Genomic DNA, 21,537 nt, shown 5'->3' on the forward strand with positions numbered 1-21,537 from the left:
GTTCATTTTTACTATGAAGAGAGTGCAGCTTAACACACCACCTTGTGGCACGCCATTTTCTTGCACGTGAATCCTTGAGAGTGCACCACCGACTCTCACTCGAAACGTTCTTTCGGACAGGTAACTGACAAGAGTGTTTAACATGTTACCCGAGACACCGAATGACTTTAGGTCACTAAGGATCCCGTACCGCCAAGCGGTGTCGTAGGCCTTCTCGAGGTCGAAAAACACAGTTACACAATACTGTTTATGAACGAAGGCATCCTTTATATACGATTCAAGAGATACGAGTTGATCGTTCGTGGATCGCCCCGCCCGGAAGCCTGCCTGGCAGCTCTCGAGAAGACCATTGTACTCGAGGAAGTACACGAGCCTGCGATTGATCATCTTCTCGAGAAGCTTGCACAGGCAGCTCGTCAGGGCAATAGGATGGTAACTTGAGGGGGACGACGGGTCCTTTCCCTCCTTCAGGAAAGCTACTACTATAGCCTCCTTCCAAGAGTTTGAAATGTGCCTCGAAAGCCACATCTTGTTATATAGGTGTAAGAGTGTTAGAAGAGTGTCTGCGTGTAGGTATTGCATCATTGTATATGTGAGGTTGTCTGGGCCTGGAGCTGAGGGTTTACACGTGCTCAGAGCAGCCCTCAGCTCATGCAGTGAAAACTCTGAGTTATAAGAAGATGTTGACCTATTGTTATCTAGTATAGGCTTCTTTTCGGCCGTTTGTTTGTGTTTCATGAAAGTGTTTCTGTAGTGTGCTGAACTGGACACGTGTTGGATGTGTTGTGCGAGTGTGTCAGCCTGGTCTTCGAGTGTGTCCCCTGTAGTGCTGACCAGAGGCAGGCTGTGTGTTTGTTGTCCATTGAGTTTGCGTATTCTCGTCCATACTTTCCGTGTGTCTGTGTACGAGTTTATGGATGTTATGAAGGAACGCCCACTCTCTCGTTTTGCCTCACGGCGCACACGTTTTCCTAACGCCTTGGCCCGTTTGAATAAGAGGAGGTTTCCCGGCGTGGGGTACCGACGGAGGATACCCCACGCCTTGTTCTGGGCCTCCCGCACCCGCCTACAGTCCTCATTCCACCACGGCCTCCGCTGGTTGCGCGGGGCACCAGAGGCGTGGGGAATGGACTTTTCGGCGGCGTCGAGAATGTGCGCCGTGAGGAATTGAGCGGCTTCATATACGTGTAGGTGTCTTATGGTTGTGTAGTGTAGTTTCGATGTCTCTGTAAATGTGTTCCAGTTAGCTCGTGCTTCATTGAACCTATTATAAGAAGATGAACTGCTTGGGCCTTTACCTATATATGTTAGTGAGGTGGGGAAGTGGTCACTGCCATAAGGGTCAGTTCCCACACCCCACTCGAGAAGAGGAAAGAGAACTGCGGAGCCAATAGCCAAGTCAAGGTATGAGTATGTGTTGTGTCCTATGTTATGGTATGTAGGCTGTTTATTGTTGAAAAGGCATGCTCCTGAAGATGTAAGGAATTTCTCTATCAGGCGATCTCGGGCATCCGTACGAGTAGAGCCCCAAAGACAATTGTGTGCATTAAGGTCGCCTGTTAGGATGTATGGTTCGGGAAGCTGGTCGACCAACGCCTCGAAGTCAAAGCTCTAAAGTGAAGCATCTGGAGGAATGTTTATGGAGCATACCGTTATCAACCTATTAAATAATATTGTTCGAATTGCCACAGCCTCAACGACAGTGTTCAGAGTGACAAGGTGGCATGCTAAAGCTAAAAGGCTAAGGATTTCCGGGCAATTATGGCCACACCGCCAGAAGAGTGCGTGCAGCCATCCCTGTCCTTTCTTTAAGAACATGTAACTATTCAAGAAATTTATGTGCTTGGAATTCAAATGTGTTTCCTGAACACACATTACACTTGGCTGATAAGCATGAGGTATTGGTGGCTATTTTTTTGTTATCTCTCCTAATGACGATGCGCCTTACTGCTGTCACGCCTTGGTCTTTTAGGCCTTCGAGCAGATCGGTCTCTGTCTCGGTTAGGAGATCTGCCTCAGAGATCACACCTTGACAACTGTTGAGGCTGCGGTGGGGTGTGACCCTGATCTCCAGATGTGCCATGCGGGTTGGTTTCAGGAGGATTGTGGATTGCTGCTGAGTTTTAACTTCAACTAGCACTTCACCAGTTCTGAGCTTTTGGGCGTCATATGTTTTGCCGATGATACCTTCAAGGTATTTAGAAACAAGAAATACAGATTGAGAGGAAACCGGCTTCGATTTGTCCACAGATTCCATTATCAAAAAACGAGGGTAGTTATCTGGCTTTGGGAGCGAGATAGAAGGCAAAGAAGGAAAAGATACTTCGGTGTGGCCCCTTTTAGGGGGCCGATCACGGTTGGGGGGGGGGTTTGAAGATACCATATGGCATAGTATAAAAGCAGGTAGACGGGGGTACTTTCTCCTTTGACCTTACCCTGGTAGTCAAAGAGGTCCCGGAGCTCCCTGCCTGGTAGACAGGCAGGGAGCCCATCGGCCGGAGCTTGACCAAGGCTCCGACGGCCACCGTTCGTGGTTTCAAACCCTCCACCTATAAACACATCGCCACGGACACATCGCCACGGTTAGATCCAGCTTATGTTTGGGGGCTCGGGGTCCGCGGTATCGCCAGTACCGTCACCAAGATTGCTCGAGGTGCCCGGTGCGGGGCCACCGCGTATATAGAACTGTAGTGGTGGTTTAAGATCGAGTTCAGACGCCGGGTTCAGACTTTGCCGCAACTGTCGTAATAACTTCAAAGAATGGCGTCATTTGACGTCTCAGCCAATCGAACTGCGTGACATGCCGTTTTGTGAAGTCCATAGATCACGATATGGCTTTCGCGTCGGCAGTCTGAACATAGCCTAAGCATACAATGAGTTCATGCGCCAAAATAAACCGCCACCACATAAAGCACCGAAATAAACCGCAGCGGCGTTTGCTAGAAGAGGATTCTGTCAAGAGATTTCGTTGAATATAAATCGTACACATGGGGAGAAGCGTCTTTAGCGTGAATGGACAAAAGATAAGCAAGGTTGTTGTATTGACGCTCGCTTATATCTTCAGCTTTACTGCCTTTAAAGTTGGTATTTTGACAGCAATCCTATGTGTTCTTATTTTATTGTACACTACCTACCCATGGAGCTCATTTATTTCTTGGAAAACAAATTTATACCTATGAAGGCCTTAGCTCTTCGGGCTTCTGCGGGATACCTGCATGCCTTTTCTGAGCGTGGCAAAATTGTGTGCCTTGTTTCAATTGGTGCCTTTCAAATGCTTCATGAAAACACGGCTCCACGAAACAAAGAAAAATAATCGAAGCCCGTGTTTTCTAACGAGGAAGATGGCTGAAACACGAAGCTTTCTGTGGTTGAAATGAAAAAAGTGTGCGTTTACGATTGATTTCTTTGGATTCGATTTATTGAGAGGATAGAGTAGCTTGGAATATGATTAGATGGAGCAAGCACGCAATTTGTAACTATTTATTCTGCGTTATTTTAGGCCAGCCGGTGGTTATGCGACCGGTATGCTGTCCGGATTTATAGGGAGCGGACAGTTTATCAAACGCCGTTTTATCAAACGCCGTTATATCGAAGCCGTTTCAGCCAACGGCGTCTTATCGAACGCCATTTTATCGACGGACGTTTTATCGAAGTCGTTTTATCAAACAGGTTTCTCACGGCATTTTCGTGTAAAAAATCTTGTACTGCGTTTTTTTAGTTTCCTCCTCGATATGCAAATTGCAAATCTTGTCTCCACAGCGAGCCCATTTAACAGAATACGTAGTCTTTGTGGCAGTTGTCTTTCATCTCCTGCGTAGTTTGTGTTTCTGTGATGCGCGAAATTTGTCTCCACGATGTTTTTCTTGTGTTCATTGCGCAGGTGGTACTGCCATAAGGAGCCTGCTTGCGTCTCTTCTCCCCCCTGACCCTAAGCATATCACGGCATTGTGGCGTATAGACTTGAATGCTTCGTACTTTTTTTGTATACACCGCTTTTGTGTCAACACACAGTCTAATTATGTCGCCACGTATGTTCTACATAGATTTGATTTGATTGATTGTGGGGTTTAACGCGCCGACGCAACGCAGGCGATGAGGCACGCCGTAGTGGAGGGCTCCGGATTAGTTTTGACCACCTGGGGATCTTTATCGTGTGCCGAAATCTCGTACACACGGGCGTTTTTGCTTTTCGCCTCCATCAGAAAAGCGGCCGCCGCGGCCGGGAATCGAACCCGCGACCTCGTGCTCATGTATGTTCTACATAAGTAAGGCACTTCTTGGCGCTGCTGGGTCCGATGTCAAAAACCTCAATGGAACTCTAGCAAAAATTTCCCCTGATTTCTGCATTCCTAATTCTTAATGGGCACTGAGTTCGTTTGCCAAACTTTGTCCCCCTGTTCTCGATGCCCTGCTTAGAACGAACGAGAATAACGTTAGTTACAAAATTAATCACCATAATATATGTTGGTTTCTTTTCATTACCCCCCCCCCTTATTGCACCACAGCATGTCTGAGATGTTTAGCCCATAGTCTTGTACCGTTTTATCATAAGGCATAAAATAGAGTAAGATTAAAATAGTAAACACCAAAAATAGAGGAATCGTGAAGGTCTACTCAATAAAGCGCTGTCACCTGATTACCTGGAAATAAAAATCTCATTGAAAAACTTTGAGAACGAGCAAACAAAACTTAATATGTCGCGTGGCATTAGCTGAACAAATTTGCACACAAAAAACAAACAAAAGGCGCTTTCTGGTCTGGCGTATTCCTCCAAGGTCACGAAGGAAACGTGAGGTTTGTGAATCGAAGGAGGGGCGGACGACTGTTGACGCATAAGTAAAGAATTGTACGGATTCCTGTGTTTTTAATTTGAGTATGATTAACGAAAACCTAAATTGTGGCGGGATGGTGAATTGTCCACTTGTCCTAGGTTACCAATTTGTCTAGTGGGAGATGACCTATGACGACTTACTGGTCCTACTTGACAGGTTCACTTATGACGAGTTGGTTTAGGCGTGTTCACTTGTGACCAGTTTTCCTAGACTCCACCATCTCTCTTGGGGCCTCCGTTTCACTGTCGGACCCCCCCCTCCCCGGTCCCATTCATATAGCAGTAATTTTTCCGACGTTCTTGGCGCGATAATTCTTTAGATGAAAACAATGTGACCACATGGTCCGAGTAGGAGCCGCGTGCATACCACGTGACTAGAAAAATTAGGGGAGGGCAGGACTTTCGATTACGTAGTGATGAACCATCGCGCAAGGGATATATGTGGCAGCACCAACCTAAACACACCGATACACATCTAACGTATATTGCGCACGGGGTTAAGGTTCGTTAGGGTTAGGCGGGCGCATGCGCAGAGTGTTCTGCGACTAATGCGCCGACTGTCGTAAAATTCACGAAACGGCCGTTGAGCGAGCGAGCGGACGCGCCCTCAAAGGTGCAGGGAAACCTCATTAAACAGGACCTGACGGGGACGCGAAGAATGTACGTACTAGCCGGCACTACGGTTTGTCCGAATGCATTCCCAGTCGAAAAACAACAAGAATTCCTCTCGCGCAACACAACTTTCTGTTGTACAACATGAATATCGGTCGTACAACAGGGATCTCTGTTTGGACTACAGAATAATCTGTCGTGCGACAGGAATATCTGTGGTAGAACAGACACCTCTGTTGGGGTTACAGGATTATCTGTCGTGCGACAGGAATATCTGTTGTAGAACTACACAATGTCTGTTGCACGACAGAGATTTCTGTAGTACAAATGACAGAATGTCCCATACCCTTACAGGATCACCCTGTCGTATTTATGTTGTATTTTTAGACTGGCTTTAAGTTAAAGGGAAAGTCGGGGATTCCGCTCAACTACATCTAAAAAGAAACTATGGCTTGGGCGGGTATGGTTTAACGAGATTCTAGTGTATCTATATATCAACGTTGGTCTGGCCGGGGGACCGCGAGATACGGGATCGGCGCGTTCATTTATTTTATTATTTATACAATACTGCAGGCCACGAATGGGCCCAAGCAGGAGTGGGGGTGTTACAGTGCCGTTAGACCAATTATACAATATTTAGCGAGGTAAAAACAATAAACAGGACAGTACAAAATTATTTTGAAAAACACTGTGAATTAATAATACAAAAGTTACAAGTCAAACATTTGATCAATAGATTTCAGCACATTATCGGATGAAAGAATTTCCTGCGGGAGGTTATTCCAGTTGGTTATAGTGCGAGGAAAAAAAGAATACTTAAAATTGTTAGTGCGCGCTGTGATAGGCGTGAACTTTGCGGAATGGTAATTCCTGGTGGGACGCGATGATAACGGAGTCAGGAAGGCCGATGTTTCGAGTCTGATATTCCCGTGTGATAATTGGGAAAGAAATTTTAGCCTATTCATTTTGCGTCGAGATTCCAAAGTTGGGATTTTATTTATTTTCATTAGTTCTGTTGGGGAGTCATGACGGCGGTATCGGTTGTAAATGAAGCGGACGGCTAATCTTTGAATTTTTTCGAGATTGTCAATGTCTTTTTTAGTATGTGGATCCCAGACTACGCATGCGTATTCAAGGCATGGTCGTACTATTGTGTTAACGCAAGAAGCTTTATGTTCGCCGGCGAGTTTTTCAGTTTATGTCTTAGTAAGCCGAGTTTTCGTCGTGCTGAGGCGCATACTTTAAGAATGTGGGAGGACCATGTTAGATTACTAGTAATTGTAACGCCAAGATATTTAAAGCTATCAGTTCGCGAGATTGGAAGACCATTGATTGTGTACTGATGCTCATGTGGTTGCTTTTTGTTAGTAATACGCATAAATACGGTTTTCTCAATATTTAGTTTCATGTCCCAAAGGTCGCACCAATTATTTATTGCGTCAAGGCTATCGTTTAGAATTTGCTGATCATTAGAAGAATTAATTGGGCTGGATAACAAGCAGTCATCTGCAAATAATCGTATTTCAACGCCTTCTTTAACACATGACACTACATCGTTAATATAAATCAGGAAAAGTAACGGTCCCAGAACACTTCCCTGGGGGACGCCGGAATTAACAGGAAGGAAGTCTGAATGAGAACCATTTATATCTACAAATTGAACGCGGGAATGCAGGTAAGATTTTATCCAGGTTACGATGGTAGATGGAAGACCCAGTAAATTAAGCTTGAAAATTAACTTCGAATGGGAAATTCTATCGAAAGCTTTGCTGAAGTCTATGAAAACTACGTCGGTTTGGCCTGATTTGTCAATTACAGTAGAGAAGGAATGAATAGAAGTAATAAGCTGGGTAGTGGTAGAAAGGCCCTTACGGAACCCATGCTGAAATGGTGACAGAATATTACGCTCATCTAAAAAGTTCAAAATGTAGTTCGAAATAATGTGCTCCATGATTTTACAACATGACACTGTTAGTGATATGGGCCTATAGTTTGTTACGATGGCATTATCTCCTTTTTTAAACACTGGGACCACCCGGGCGATGAGCCAGTCTTTCGGGACAATGCCTTGCGATAAGGACGAGCGAAAAATTACAACCAGGAAACGTGCGAGTGACTCGGCGTAGCGACGAAGAAATACATTAGGAATGTTGTCTGGGCCACATGACGATTTAGATTTGATATTAAGGAGCATGGAAAATACGCCTTCAAATGTTATGAATTCTGGATCAACCTTAATACAGTTATCATTTGAATTGGCACACACGGACGGGTCAGAAAACACTGAGTGGAAATAGCGGTTAAATTCAATCGCGATTTGCTTAGAATCTCGAATAATCTCATCTCCGAGCTTTACGCATTCGACTGATTTTTGTTTGTTAGGCTGAAGCTTGCGCCAGAATTTTGCCGGATCACTTTTTAGGAACTGTGGCATGGTCACCGAGAAGTAATGGAGTTTAGCTGCACGTACATTATTAGCAAGTGAATCATTTAACTTCTGAAGCAGTGGCTCTTTCGGCTGCCGCCTTTTCGTTTTCTTAACCTTACGCGTTAAGTGAATAATTTCTCTGGTTATCCAAGGGTTTCTGCGGTTTGACGTTTTAGCTTTGTTTGGAATGAAGTTTTCGAGGCAAAACTCACACAGCGACCGGAACTTTTTCCACAGGATATTAGCATCATTGCCTGAAAAACCGTCGAAAGACAAATCAAGATAGTCGAGAATAGATTCATCAATGGCCCTACTAAAATCTTTAAACATTTTTCGCTGTAAGGGCACCTGGTCAGATAGATCTACTACAGAACATGTGAAAAGGACAAGCTTATGGTCGGACAGGCCGTCTTCTACAGATACATATACATTGGAGAAACTTTTGCTATGAAAAACGAGATCAAGAATGGATGCCGCATTTTCCTGAACGCGTGTTGGAGTTCCTACTGCTTGATCAAGATCGCATGCCAACATAATATCAAAAACAACTTGATCGCTAAAACATGGAGAGCGTAACTTAGCCCAGTTGTTGTTCGGGAGATTAAAATCACCGGCAATAATCAAGTGGTTTTTGGAATGTTTGAGTGAGTAATCGTAAAGTTTGGTTAAAAAGTCTACTTCTGAAGACGGGGGACGGTAAACGGCAATTAAGATAATTGTATTTCCAAAGACGGTTAACTGTAGGCATAAGCTTTCATGATCTTCTATTTGATCTAAAAGAATAGTGGATGTGTGAGTATTCAAGACAACAGCGACACCACCACCGCGATACAGTCTATCTCGTCTAATTATTTTGCAGTTTTCCGGTACTATATCTTCATCAGAATAATTAGCGCTTAACCAAGTTTCCGTAAGAACGGTGATGTGGGGTGCGTAGGTTAACAAGATACTTTCGAGTTCTACAGTTTTGTTAACAATGCTTTGAGCATTAATATTAAGGAGGCGCAAATTTTGATTACATCGGCGAGGGGCTTGTCATGCACTAACTGTCGGTTGGGATGGGCTTGAAACTGGTGTCGGCTTTGGAACGGGTAAAACCTTCACGCGCATGTTCTTGCTGTCGTCCCACATAAAAGTGTCGTCATCGATCCGTAACTTATCGTGTACAAGATATGGCTTTTTCTCATTTGCTTTGTCAATTTTTCCACTTTCCCACAGCAGTTTACGTCGACGCAGTGTGCAACGGGAGTAATCGTTGGAATGAAGATTTCAGTTCCTTTGAGTTTTTTTGCGTTTTTTAATATTTCTTGTTTTTCCGTGAAGTCCTGAAGATACATGATTACGGGACGATTTCCAGCTTGTCTACCAAGTCTATGTATACGACGAATCGAGTTGCAGGATACATTAAGTTTTTTACAAAATAGTTCATCCACTACTTCTTTTCTTAGGACATCCTCAGTTTCGTTCGGTTTTTCAATGAGGCCGTATACTATTAGGTTTGATCGCCGACTACGGTCTTCAATATCGACTATCTTCTCCGACTGATCTGCTACCGATGTTTTTAGTACATTTAAACTTGTATCAAAGTTATCGATCTTGCAAGGAGATTTGTTCATGGTGTTAAGAAGCGTTTCTAGGTTAGATACTTTTTGAAGGACAGCTGCTAATGTTGCCCGTTGGGCGGTTTGTTCCGAGTTTATATCAGAGATACTCTTCAGAATTTCTTTCTGCCCTTCCAAAACCTTATCTAGCATTTCTTGAATGTCGGGTCCAGGGTTTGACTCAATATCGCCACAGAGCATAAGTTTGCACACAAAAAAACAGTCGTATAAAATACCGAGGCAGGTGCGTGGGCATGGCACAACAACCAAGAACCTGTTGCTTGAACAAACAGAAGAATGCGTACAACCAACCTGCATAACGAAGTGACAGAACTTGGTCAGCATTGCTGCTTGGTGCATTTCGCCATGCCCACTGAAGTTGAACCGATGAGGGCCGGAGTTTATAGGTACCAACGATGATGACGTCACAGAGCGTAGCGCCATGTCGCCGGTGACGGCAGGGAAGTTGAACCACACGTGCACTGGTCCAGTTGTGATGAATGGTGTGGCTCGCTGAGATAAGTTGATTACCGGGGGAAAGACGGGCTCTTGATAGCTGGCGGGCTCGAGGAACAAGCCTCCGAGAAGGACTGCCTGCATAACGAAGTGACAGAACTTGGTCAGCATTGCTGCTTGGTGCATTTCGCCATGCCCAATAGGCGTGCGGAATAGAGACATGGTATATGTCAGCGTCCGGGCAGCACAAGTGCGCCGAGCTCTGCTGAACACGCCGGCGTTCCCCGTATGCGCTGACATAGCGTAACAGAGCCGCGCGGGCGTCTATGCTGCGTCGGAGTATAAACGCGCCGTAAGCGCTGCGCCGTGATCCATGCGTCATGCCCAGCTACCCTTGCAATCTTTCCACCGACTATAGAAAGAAGTAAACTAGTATTAGTGTTGGGTCGAACCCGCGCCAGTTTTCCTCGACGCGAGAGGCTTTTCATCCAAAGGTTAGATGCTGCCGTGCCGAGTTTAACAGGCTGAGATCAAAGGCGCTGGAAGAAGCGCGAGGGGAGTTTCTAACAAATAACTGCGCTCTGCTGGTAATCAGCTTGGTTGTAGGTGTGGCTGCCGTACAGCAATGCCATCTTTCTTTTTCTTGCCGCGTGTACACAGTCATTTCGCTTGGAGAGGTTCATCTTCAGTACCTCGCACACATTTTCTACCGGATTGAAGTCTGCTCTGCACAGAGACCACTGCAGTTGTCGCACCACGTGGTCTTCCAGCAGAGCGCTCACGGCCCGTGCTGTGTGGACAGGGCTTTGGTCCCGTTTAAGGATTCTCTCATGAACGGGCAGTCCCGGATCCGGCGGAATGTTACAGTTGTCGTCATTGAATCACGCTTCTTGAAAGACTGCAATTTTGAGGCTAGTCCGGAGACCGTCAGCACACGTTGCACCCCATGCACTCACGGAGCTCTGGCCATAGGAGGAAACGCTTTGGGTGCAGCTGTGCTGGGTCCTGATAATTAAAAAAGGCATATTCATATTGTCAGTACAGGAGTGCGCTCAAGAAAGATATGTCTTGGGCATGCTGAAAAGATATTCGGAGCATGTAGGAGAGGGCATTCACCGTGACTGACGGTTTTTCTTACTGCAACATTTATCCCGTTTGAAATGAACAGTTTTGACATGCTTACTGATTCATTTTGTGAGCGCAAGTCTGCGCCACCGCCACTGGAGTGTAGGAGGACAGGCTCTTGAGAAAACTATGCTTCCAAATCATCCGATTTCCACTGCGAGAAATACAGAATACCCTGTTTGTCCTGACGGGTGACGTAAAGCGTGCCTTAAAAATGGCGACAAACACTGCTTACAAAACTGCGAATACTTTTTTGTGGTATGACCCTAGTCAGACAGGTGTAGTATTTTTACGCACGCTGTGGAACAGTGGACGGGATTTGGGGACAACAACGTAACAAAAATAATCGGCGAAACTATCCTCGGTTGTGGTGTGCAGGTTGTTGGCACCAGAAAATTTCAGTCTTTGTGGGCTCCTGTTGAAGAACGTGAAGCACGAAACATGTGCACATTCTGAGAATAACCTACCAATGCGTTAGCATTTTAACACCGCTTGGATTCCTTGTGAGTTTTTATAGCAATAAGATTTACTCTGAGTATATATAACCGAATACGTTGGGCTATTTTATTATCTCCCCTTTTTTCTTTTTGCCAGTGATGTGCATTTACAGTATTATAGCGATTAAGTTCGCCGATGATGTATTTTTGCGCAGATGCAGTTTATGTTTTGTCACACCTTTTTATTCTTGTTTCCGTGGTTCTTTTCGGGCCTATTTTGTTGTTGTCTTCATAAATTTGTGAGGGAATTGTATGAGATACTCTCAATCCCGGATATATCTAACGGGATATATCGAATTATTTAATATATGAAAGCATCCACACATGCCTTTGGAAACCGTATGCAAAAGTATAGCACTTTCGTACGCGTGTATCGAACTCTCGTTCACCGCCACATTCCATTAATCGAATGCCGTGCGCAAGTGCTTCTGCAAGTGCGTTTCTCCTCATGGAGTTGTGGGGGATGATGATGACCTCTCGCGCGTCGCGTCGCATAGGCGACCTTTAATGCATGAAGCTCAATCCCTTCAACACCTGCTCGATGCGCTAGCACGGGGATAGCCTCATAACAACTAGAACGCAGGGTGTGGTTGGATGCGAAAGGGGAAAGGCAGGGGAAACCGACGGCAGGCGATGTGAGCCAGCGGCGGCTGTGCTGGCATGGAGGCCGGTGGGGCGTTGTGCATGTTTGGTTTGTTCGGGTCAGCGTGTCTGCGTAACCATGGTCAGGTCGCCGAAACAAGGGAAAAATTTTTATTTATCGACTAAGGCGGAGTCAGTAAACGCGTGGAGGCCAGTGAAAAGTAGTCGTCGGTTGCAGAAGCACTGTAATTGGGAATTACTCGCAGCAAGTTTGAGCACGACACTGCGCAGCAAGCCGACGTAATTAAAGCGCGAGGCAGAGCAGCCTTGCCGTTATGGACCATGTCGTGTGCATGCTTCTGCAGGTGGTTCAGCAAATCGGCTTCGTCGAGGCTCTGGACAAGAGGTGTTCGGACACAGAAGACGACGGCGTTGACTGTCTCGAGAGCTGTCAGCAGTCCCATGCGCCATCCGGGATGCTGCAACAACAGCACGTAAGTTCGTAAGTGTTGACAAGGTGCAGGCCGCGACGGATCGCAAGGATCGCGGTGCGCGGGGATCCTGGTTACCGAAAAAGCGGAGCGAAGATGCGACCCTCCCAGCTCACGTTAGCTGCACGGCTCGATTAGCGACCGCCGTGCGAAAAACTTGCCGTGGAGGGACTTCGCGCTCGGTGACCGTCAGGTGGCGTTATGTTTACTCCCCAAAGCAGCAATACCGTGGGTAACGGAATACAAATATCTGGGCATATGGATAAACAAAGGTCAGGAGTAGCTAAAACTTTTGAGGAGCATTTAAGAATGAAACGCAGAAGAAACGCCTCTATCATGAAGCACAGAGCACTGGAGATGTAACAGATATGAAGTACTGAGAGGAATCTGGAAGGGAGTAATGGTACCAGCACTCACCTTTTCGAACGCAGTAGTGCGTGTCAAATCAGAGATTCAATCAGGGCTAGAAGTAAATCAGAGGGCGGTAGGTGGATTGGCATTAGGAGCACAGAGTAAAACAACAAATGAGGCAGTGCAAGGAGACATGGGATGGGCATCCTTCGAAGTGAGAGAAGCACAGAGCAAAATATGTTTTGAAGAACGACTTAAAAATAGAAATATTGATGACCACAGATGAGCGGCCAAAGCGTTACGGTATTTTTCATGAAAAGCGTGGACACACAGTGGAGGAAAAGAACCAGAAGGCTCAGGACAAAGTATATGAAACCTGGAAGTGCCGGGGAAATGACCAATGCAATAAAAAATGAAGTGAAGGAATCAGAGACAACTACCTGGAAAAAGAGGATGGACGCGAAGAAGTCCTTAGATATCTACAGGATCGGGAAGCAGGAGATCACAAGGGAAAAATTATCCGATAATACCAAAGGGAGTGCATTGCTTTTTTAAACCGGGCGGGTTGCTTGCGGACAAAAACGCTTATCCGCGAGCTGATACAGGAAGAACTATGCGAGGCTGCGAAAAGGAGCCAGAAACCATGCTACTTATTGTAACGGAGTGCAAAAGTATCCGTCCAGTCCTCAGTGAGGGAGCCATCCAGCTTCCGGTGACCCTTGGCTTTAAGGTTACCGGAAAAGTGAATTGGACAGCAGTAGAGCTTAGTAAAAGAAGGTTAGAATGTTGGTGGGAAAAGAGCAGAGCACAATCTCGGAAGACATGCGAACAAAGAAGTCAGACTAGCACAAAAATTTCGCAGTAGTATTTTCTTCTTGTTTTATATTATTTTTTGTAAATTTGTTTGTATTTTTGGCGACGCGAGTGTTCAGTGGCGTTGCGACTAAGGCCGCTGTGCAACGCCACCCGTTACAAAGAGGAAGCCGTTAAGCATCATCATCATCATCAACTCGGCAGCTTCGCTGCGCTCGCAGTGAGGCCTGCAACTGCTCATATAACGTAGCGGTCGTACCATTGACCAATCAATGCCGCTTGTGTACCGATCACTACGTATAATACCGGCCAGCAATTAACGACAATTTACAGTTAAAAGCCAACTGCATGCGCTCAAATTTTACCTTGGTCAAATTTATTTTGAACGTACAGTACGTAGCACAAAACCGACTGGGACACGATTCGTAGCCCCGTACCGGAGTCCTTCAATGCCTTTCTGGTCATGAAACTTCGTCGTCACGCTGTGGGACAGCTTCGAACGCTGCCGCGTCGCGGCGCTGGTGTTGATCGGAGGACAGCTGGGGGCGTGGTCAGAGCGCGTTTGGCAGGGAACGGACCACGAAGTAAGATAAAACAGACGCTCGCCGCCTTATCATCAGTGCGCTTTCGCTTTACGTGTCGTGGACCGCTCAAATGGACTTATCATTTTGTGAGTGGCGAAAAAATTTGGTGCGAACGGGCATGCTGCTACTGCGTTCCTGCCTGCCGCTTTGGCTACAAAGCAGCGGCGTCCGCCCGATGCCCTCCGATCTGCGGTGGCGCCCCTCGCGGTAGCCTTTGTCCCCGTACGAAACTTGGCCGGGAGTTTAATTACCAGAGAAGCTAGTATGCACGGACAACAACGCCGTATGGAGGGACAAGGCGAGTGAATGAGATGCAGTCGCATCTAAAATGGTGCAAGATACAAAATATGACAGCTGAAATACGCGTATCCGCGGGCCAAACCACCATCGAAAATTGTATATTTTGAAAGCGAACTTCAGACGGCCATTGCGGCCGCCCTAAAGTGACGTTCCAGCCGGCCCATCCGGCGAGCAAGCGGCCGCACGCGGTCGGCTGGCGCAAAAAAAAACCTGCTCGAGGCGCTTCGCCCTCGCCGCAGCCCACAAGAAAAGCGCGACCAGCGGAGCCCGATTGGTTCTCCTGATTGGCCGGAGGAAACAGCACAGGGCCGGCCGCAATGTTACTTCCGCTTCCTGGCTGTTGGCGCGCTCCGCCGGCAGGTGCTACGTTGCCTGCGACGGAAATTTCTAACTAAATAACGTTTCTAACTAGTTAACAACGCATTATACGTACGGGCAGAGTCCTTCAAAGCTTCTCTGGTATTTTAAACTCCCGGCCAAGTTTCGTACGGGGACAAAGGCTACCGCGAGGGGCGCTACACGGCCAGTTTCAATCGCGATTGGAATAGTGTGGTCAAGTACGCTAGATGGCGCCAACAACAAAAATTTGCGGCTAAAGTTGGGGAACTCTGTGCAGCCGAAGCCGATAGCCGAGCTGAATCCGCAGCCGTTGCAACGAGTGCGTCGTCCTGTTCTGTGGCGTGGTGCAGCGTTTTACTGGTTTTACGGTGCGGCGTTTGTTCAGTGAAGTTTTTTTTTTACGCATTTGTGGCCATGACTTACGAACAGAAACTGCAAATAGCGTAGATGATGTCGACGTCTATTTCTCTGGAAAACGAGATAGAGATTGCGAAGGCAGAAGCAGACAACCTGAAGCGGCAGTTGCTGTTCACAAACAGCCTGTGTGCTGCAACTGCAACTGCGGATTGCCCCGGTACCGTACAGCGGGAGCGATGATACTTCGACCGAAATGAAAGGTGGTTTGAGGACACGCTGCCGCACTTGGGTGAACGTTTTTTCCGCCAGTCATTTCTTGTCTCGCTGTCAACCTTCCGCTATATTGTGGAGTCGTGCCGACCCCTCCTCCAGCGCGGGGACACGGTCATGCGCCCAGCGATCTCGGTGGAAAAAAGTGTGGCCGTCAGCTTGTACAGGCTATGCTCATCGGCCAAGGACAGGTCAATTGCCAACCTTTTTGCCCTGGGCCGCTCAACGGTGAATACGTTGTACCACGAATTTTGTGACGTGGTGGTGGAGCTGCTTGAAGATAAGTGGTTGAAGATGCCTATTGCAGACCGCCTGGCCGACCACATCACGTTTTTTAACGCCGTTTGTGACTTTCCTCAGGCGGTGGGGGCCCTGGATGGGTGCCGTTTTCCCGTGTCGCCGCCTAAGGAGTTTGCCGTCGACTATTACAATTACGAAGGATGGTAAGTTGAAAAGTGTAAATGAGAAACCCTGTACGTACTGTCTGCAGTATCACCTTTGCACCGCCTAAATCAAGGCCCCACAAAATGCTGAATAGTTCTTTTTCTTTTTTACAGCCATAGCATGGTACTGCTTGCGTTGGTGGACCATCGATACCGCTTTTTGTTGGCAGTCCAGGGCGCTGCCAAGGCGCCTACATTTATCAAGGCTCGAAGCTGGAGGAGTATGTGGGCAGCCCGGCTTACTAAGTTCTGGTTGCCACAATCAACGGGACTGCTTTCCCTACCTTAATTCTCTGCGACCAGGCTTTCCGTTTGACAGCCCACCTCATTAAACCTTTCAGCAATAGGGCATGCCTGGATAATGACATGAAGCTGTACAATTACCATTTGTCGAAAGCAAGACGAGTTGTCGAAAACGCTTTCGGGAGGATGAAGGCTAGGTTTCGGTATTGCATGAAGAGAATGGAATGCAAACTGGACACAGCACAGTCGGTCATACGCGCTTGCTGTGTGCTGAAAAACGTTTGCGAGGAAAACAGTGAGCACATAATGCACGAGTGGACCACTGATGCCCACATCACTAATGCAGCCACAGCGCAGTACAGATGAACAAAGCCCAACTGGTGCTGCAGTGCGAGCTGCAATGGTTCATTACTACAAGCAGCGAGCTGGGAACTCAGGTACAAGTTGCACTTCACACTTTATTCATTCAGGAGGGCCGAAAAAGTGGACCATACAATTAACCAACTTTTCTTACAGCTTCAGGTGCCGTTCCCTAAGCTCAATTTCCCTGCTGTGGGCTGTTTCGAAGGCCTCCCGAAGCAATCTCTGCTTCGTCAGCTGCACCTGCCGGTAGGCACAGACACCAGACGTCCTCTTCCTCTTCCTGGCAGTACGCTGCTGGTGAGGAGCTGATTGGCCCTGCAGCTGGCCCATTTTCGGAGCCGCCTCCTTCAGCTTCGGCGTGCCCTTGAGCAGTTCCCGAACTACTTGATGTTCCCACGTCTTCGGTGTCGTCCGAGGATGGTGCTGCAGGACTGTTGGATGTGCTGTCACTCGTGCCATGTATCATTTCATCGATGATCTGTGTGTGTAAAAAAACTGCCATCATTAAACTTACAAAGGCCACCTACCCCCTTGCTCTCTCTTTACAAAACATATAGCCACCTCAACATAGAATAGGTACAATTATCCACGGTGAGACAAAAAGGGCTGGACAGGAACACAGTAACTTGGTTATATTAATAAAGTTTGTACAAATGACGCCAAAAAATGTACCAGGCAGTACTAGTGCTGGTCTTCATTACGTCATGCCTGTTTGTACTGAAATCAGTCACATTCCCTTTCCGAGACTAACAACAAGGGTCTCCCACTGTGTGGTAACGTGTGGCGGGGCTCCAGGTAAGATACAATCCAAGCCGTCTCCAAACAGCTTTCTTTTCTTTGTGCTGATAGGCACTACAGGAGGCCATGAAAGATTTCGACAAAAATGACACAACCAGCTTCGAAGGTTTACAACCCCAACTTCTATGCCCGAAAGCTAACATTTTGTCAGCCTGGCTCCCAAAATTGGACTTGCCATTATGATCCTTCAGTCTGTGCTGAAAAATTGGTTAGGCGAATTTTTCATGTTAAATTGCAAAGCACATACCGAATCCACAGTGCACTGAGACTCCTGCACCACAGTTGGGTCATTGGAAGGCTGCGCTCCAATGAGCTCGCGGACCTTTTCAAAATGTGGCCAATCTGATGGTCCGGACCCAGTTGTCAAGCACTGAACGCAGTCTCTGCAAAAGGTGAAAAGCAACAAAAAGCAAAAGTACTTTTGTAATCCATCAACACTTTTAAAATGGAATGCATAATTTATATAGAAGGCATCATTTATATTTTTGAGCTTCCATCATTTGTGATCCATGGCAGCACTGCCACGTGAGTGCCCAAGAAAATACGGGAGCCATAGTTTTGGAGTTATTCGGGAAAACGAGAAAAGAAAATCGCAAAACCAGTTTGTCAGTTTCCAGAGAAAATTCGTACCCGCTGTAGTGACAGCTTGGTATAATGCAACCACGTCTTCTCAAACGGTTATCTCATGCTAAGTGCTCAGTGATTAGTGATGCACTAGCGCAAAAAAAATACTGTACTCACCTGTACATCTGCGAGAGGTTTTTGATCTTGTAGCGGACTTCCGCAACCGTCTGCTCAATCCCGAGCTTGTGTAGCGCCTCCGTAATGTCGGCGCAAACACCGGCGTTGCGCCTTTGCCCCCACAGGTCATCCAGGCGGTCTTCCCAACAGTCTATGAGGACGGACGTGGCGTTGGTGGTCCGCACGGCGCGCTGATGAAAGCTTGCGTTTTTTGTTCGCATTTGAACCATTGCCGCCTGAAGCCATAGCTTCTCAACTGCACAGCGCCGGTGTGGTGCCGGTGCGGTCAGGTCGCATGCACAAACATAGAGAACGCCATGGACGCCAGGTTCGTTTCCAAGGGCGGTACGCAATGGTTTTGAGAGTATCCGAATTTGAGTTTTTGAAATAAGTAAATTTAGCAAAAAAAGTTTTCGCGGGCATATTTGCAAACTTATTTGACAAAAGTATGAAGTTCCCTCTTTCTAAAAATTGGCTGAGTGAGGACGAGGTTACCGACGCCTGCCCCGATAGCGCTCGAAAGCTTCTATCGCGCTTGGGAAACGAGGATTGAGATCAAACGGGATCGAGCTCGATCGAGATTGAAAGTGACCGTGTAGCAGCTCTCGATCCGGATTGAACTCGATCCGGATCGACTCAATCGCGATCGAAAGTGCCCGTGTGACAGGGGTATAAGAAACCAATACCAAGACTACGCTTAATGAATCCGTTGATTGCTCTGGAATGCACAGAACGCTAAAAGAGATAGCCCAATAGTATTGTTGTTTCGGTGAGTGGGTACATATTTACGAACATCGAAAAACGCTACAGAAACGTGAAGGATCAAACACGAAGAGATGTATGTTGCACCGTGTGTCTTTCCGCTTCCACGCTTTGCAATATCCTTTCCAAAAAATGAACCGAAAAAGAACAATAAAGTTGATTTTATCCCACGCAATAAAACAATTTCAATATTGCGAAGGGAGACAAAATAGCGTGGTCCAGCGTACAAACATTTAATTTTTGCGCTGCGATGCGCAGCACATGGAGGAAAGAGAATATTGCCACGTACCCAAGAACGACGCAAAGCTTTTCATGCTCTACAAAAGACTAGAATGAAACACAAACGTCCAAGAAGAAGTCCACGGTGTGACGATCACCGTCGATAAAGTGAGTTGCGCAGCGTTTGCTATGCATGCATTACTCTCGGAACGTTATTAATTTCAGATCCATAGAAAAAGGATCGAGAACATTGTCGAAGAAAGAAAAAATCAAGTTAGGGACAAGGTGACACCTTTTCCATATAAAACACGGGACGTGCGACAAAAAGAGCAAACGGGCGCTCCGGTTGAAACGCCAGGTAAGAAAACTGAAAGCGGCCACGCACGGTTACAAATCAAACAAAACGAACACTAAGGGATGATTCGCGGAAATATGAAAAGTAAAAGCACAAGGACGTCCCAAAGCTTTTTTTACATGCGAGCCTGAGCGCAAGGTAATACAAGTTAGCAAACAGGTAATGAAGCCCCGCTACTATACCTGACTGATCTGACAAAAATCCAGATTTAAGTTAGCCTTGCACAATTGTAGGTTTAGGATGATCTCAAAAGGCAACATTAATTTTTTCCTTCTCACACACACTGCATTCCCACACACTGTCACGCGCATAGTCGAAGCTGAAACGGCCGCGGCGGCCGCTTTTCTGATGGAGGCGAAACGCAAAAACGCCCGTGTGTACGAGATTTCGGCGCACGATAAAGATCCCCAGGTGGTCAAAATTAATCCAGAGCCCTCCACTACGGCGCGCCTCATCGTCTGCGTTGCGTCGGCACGTTAAACCCTACAATCAATCAATCAATCAATCAATCAATCAATCAATCAATCAATCAATCAATCAATCAATCAATCGAAGCTGAAATCTCGCTTTTCTTGCCTTGGAATGACGCGCCTCCATTTCTCACGCAGCGCCCCGTCACCCGATAAACAGAACAAGGAAACATTTTCTGTTGTATCGTTGTACAAGGAACGACATCCCGGGACGCAACACGTGTTCGGCATCTTCGTTCGGCGTCGCACTACTAAGTCGCATTACAACAGCACGAGATGCGGGTTACATTTTTTTCCCGAACAAAACAAACACAACTCGCCGTGTCTCCGCCGTTCGAGCCAGCGCAACGCCGCCCGAGAAGTGACCTCAGTGAGATGGTGGCGCCACCGCGCGGCGGCCAAACGCAGCATATGAAGCTCTCCCATTAAGTTACGGGGCAGTTTCGTGACCAGTAAAGCACTGAAGGACTCTGCTAGTACAAAGGCACAACGATACAGGGGTGTGAAAGAGGAAGAGAGCAAAATGAAATCTGGGCGCCTGGCGGCGCGTGGACATTATCGTGATTTGCAAATGATTTTTCCTGGGCCGCAGTCGGCGCTTCTCTTTATCCTAATCTGTGGCTCACACATAGGGGAGCTGAACAGAACTGGCAAAAGTTTTTGCTGATTGGGAAAAAGACTGCAGTGGAAACTTCTGGGCCCATTTGTAACTAAACCCGGCAAGCAACAATTTGAAAGCACCATTTCGAACCATGTGCAAAATTAGTCCGGCCTAGCCACATAGCAGTTATATCTCGCATACCGTGCAACAAACATTGGTGGTGGTCGATGCGGTTACTAGCAAAAGATTTTTTACTTCGCTGAGTGGTTACTTAAACCAGTGACAAAACTTGAGGACAAAGAGCAGGTAACATGCACCCTCTGCATACCTTACGGTAGAAAATGCAGCAGTGTGCAAGCTTTGCCCATGTATAGTTGCATGCAATGCAGATGTGCCGACTAAAAAATTCCTCGGTTATTTTTCGCACAGTGCTAACAGCACTGAGATGGCAGATATCCAGAGCCTAGTTACGCAAACCTCTTTGCGCACCATTGTATCACAAGCAGTCTGAGACGGACCGTGCCTGAGTGGTTCCATGAAAAAGGACATCATAGCCAAGGGGCTAGCCGATCAAAAATACCTTTTTTGAGGTCTTGCGTGCAAACAGCTTTTTTGTATGAGAAATATTGCTGGACGCATACCCATGATACAAAGTTGTCTCAAGATGCTTTGAAACAGCGACATTCACTTACTTGTGTGGTAATAATGGCTGCATATGACTGGTTTGAGGAATGTCAAAAGTTTTTTAGTACAGTGAAAGCTCAATAATTCGCTCTAGGGAAGAAAAAAAAATTATGATTATCAGAATGTCGAGTTTTCGAATGTACAACAAAAATTACAATTACATTTACATTTACAATTCTTTTATGTATATATACCTTTACTTTGCAAAGAAATCGGTAATG

Source organism: Haemaphysalis longicornis, unplaced genomic scaffold, assembly GCF_048455015.1.
Source record: "Haemaphysalis longicornis isolate Haplotype H1 unplaced genomic scaffold, Haemaphysalis longicornis Haplotype H1 scaffold_1, whole genome shotgun sequence".
Lineage (NCBI taxonomy): Eukaryota > Metazoa > Arthropoda > Arachnida > Ixodida > Ixodidae > Haemaphysalis > Haemaphysalis longicornis.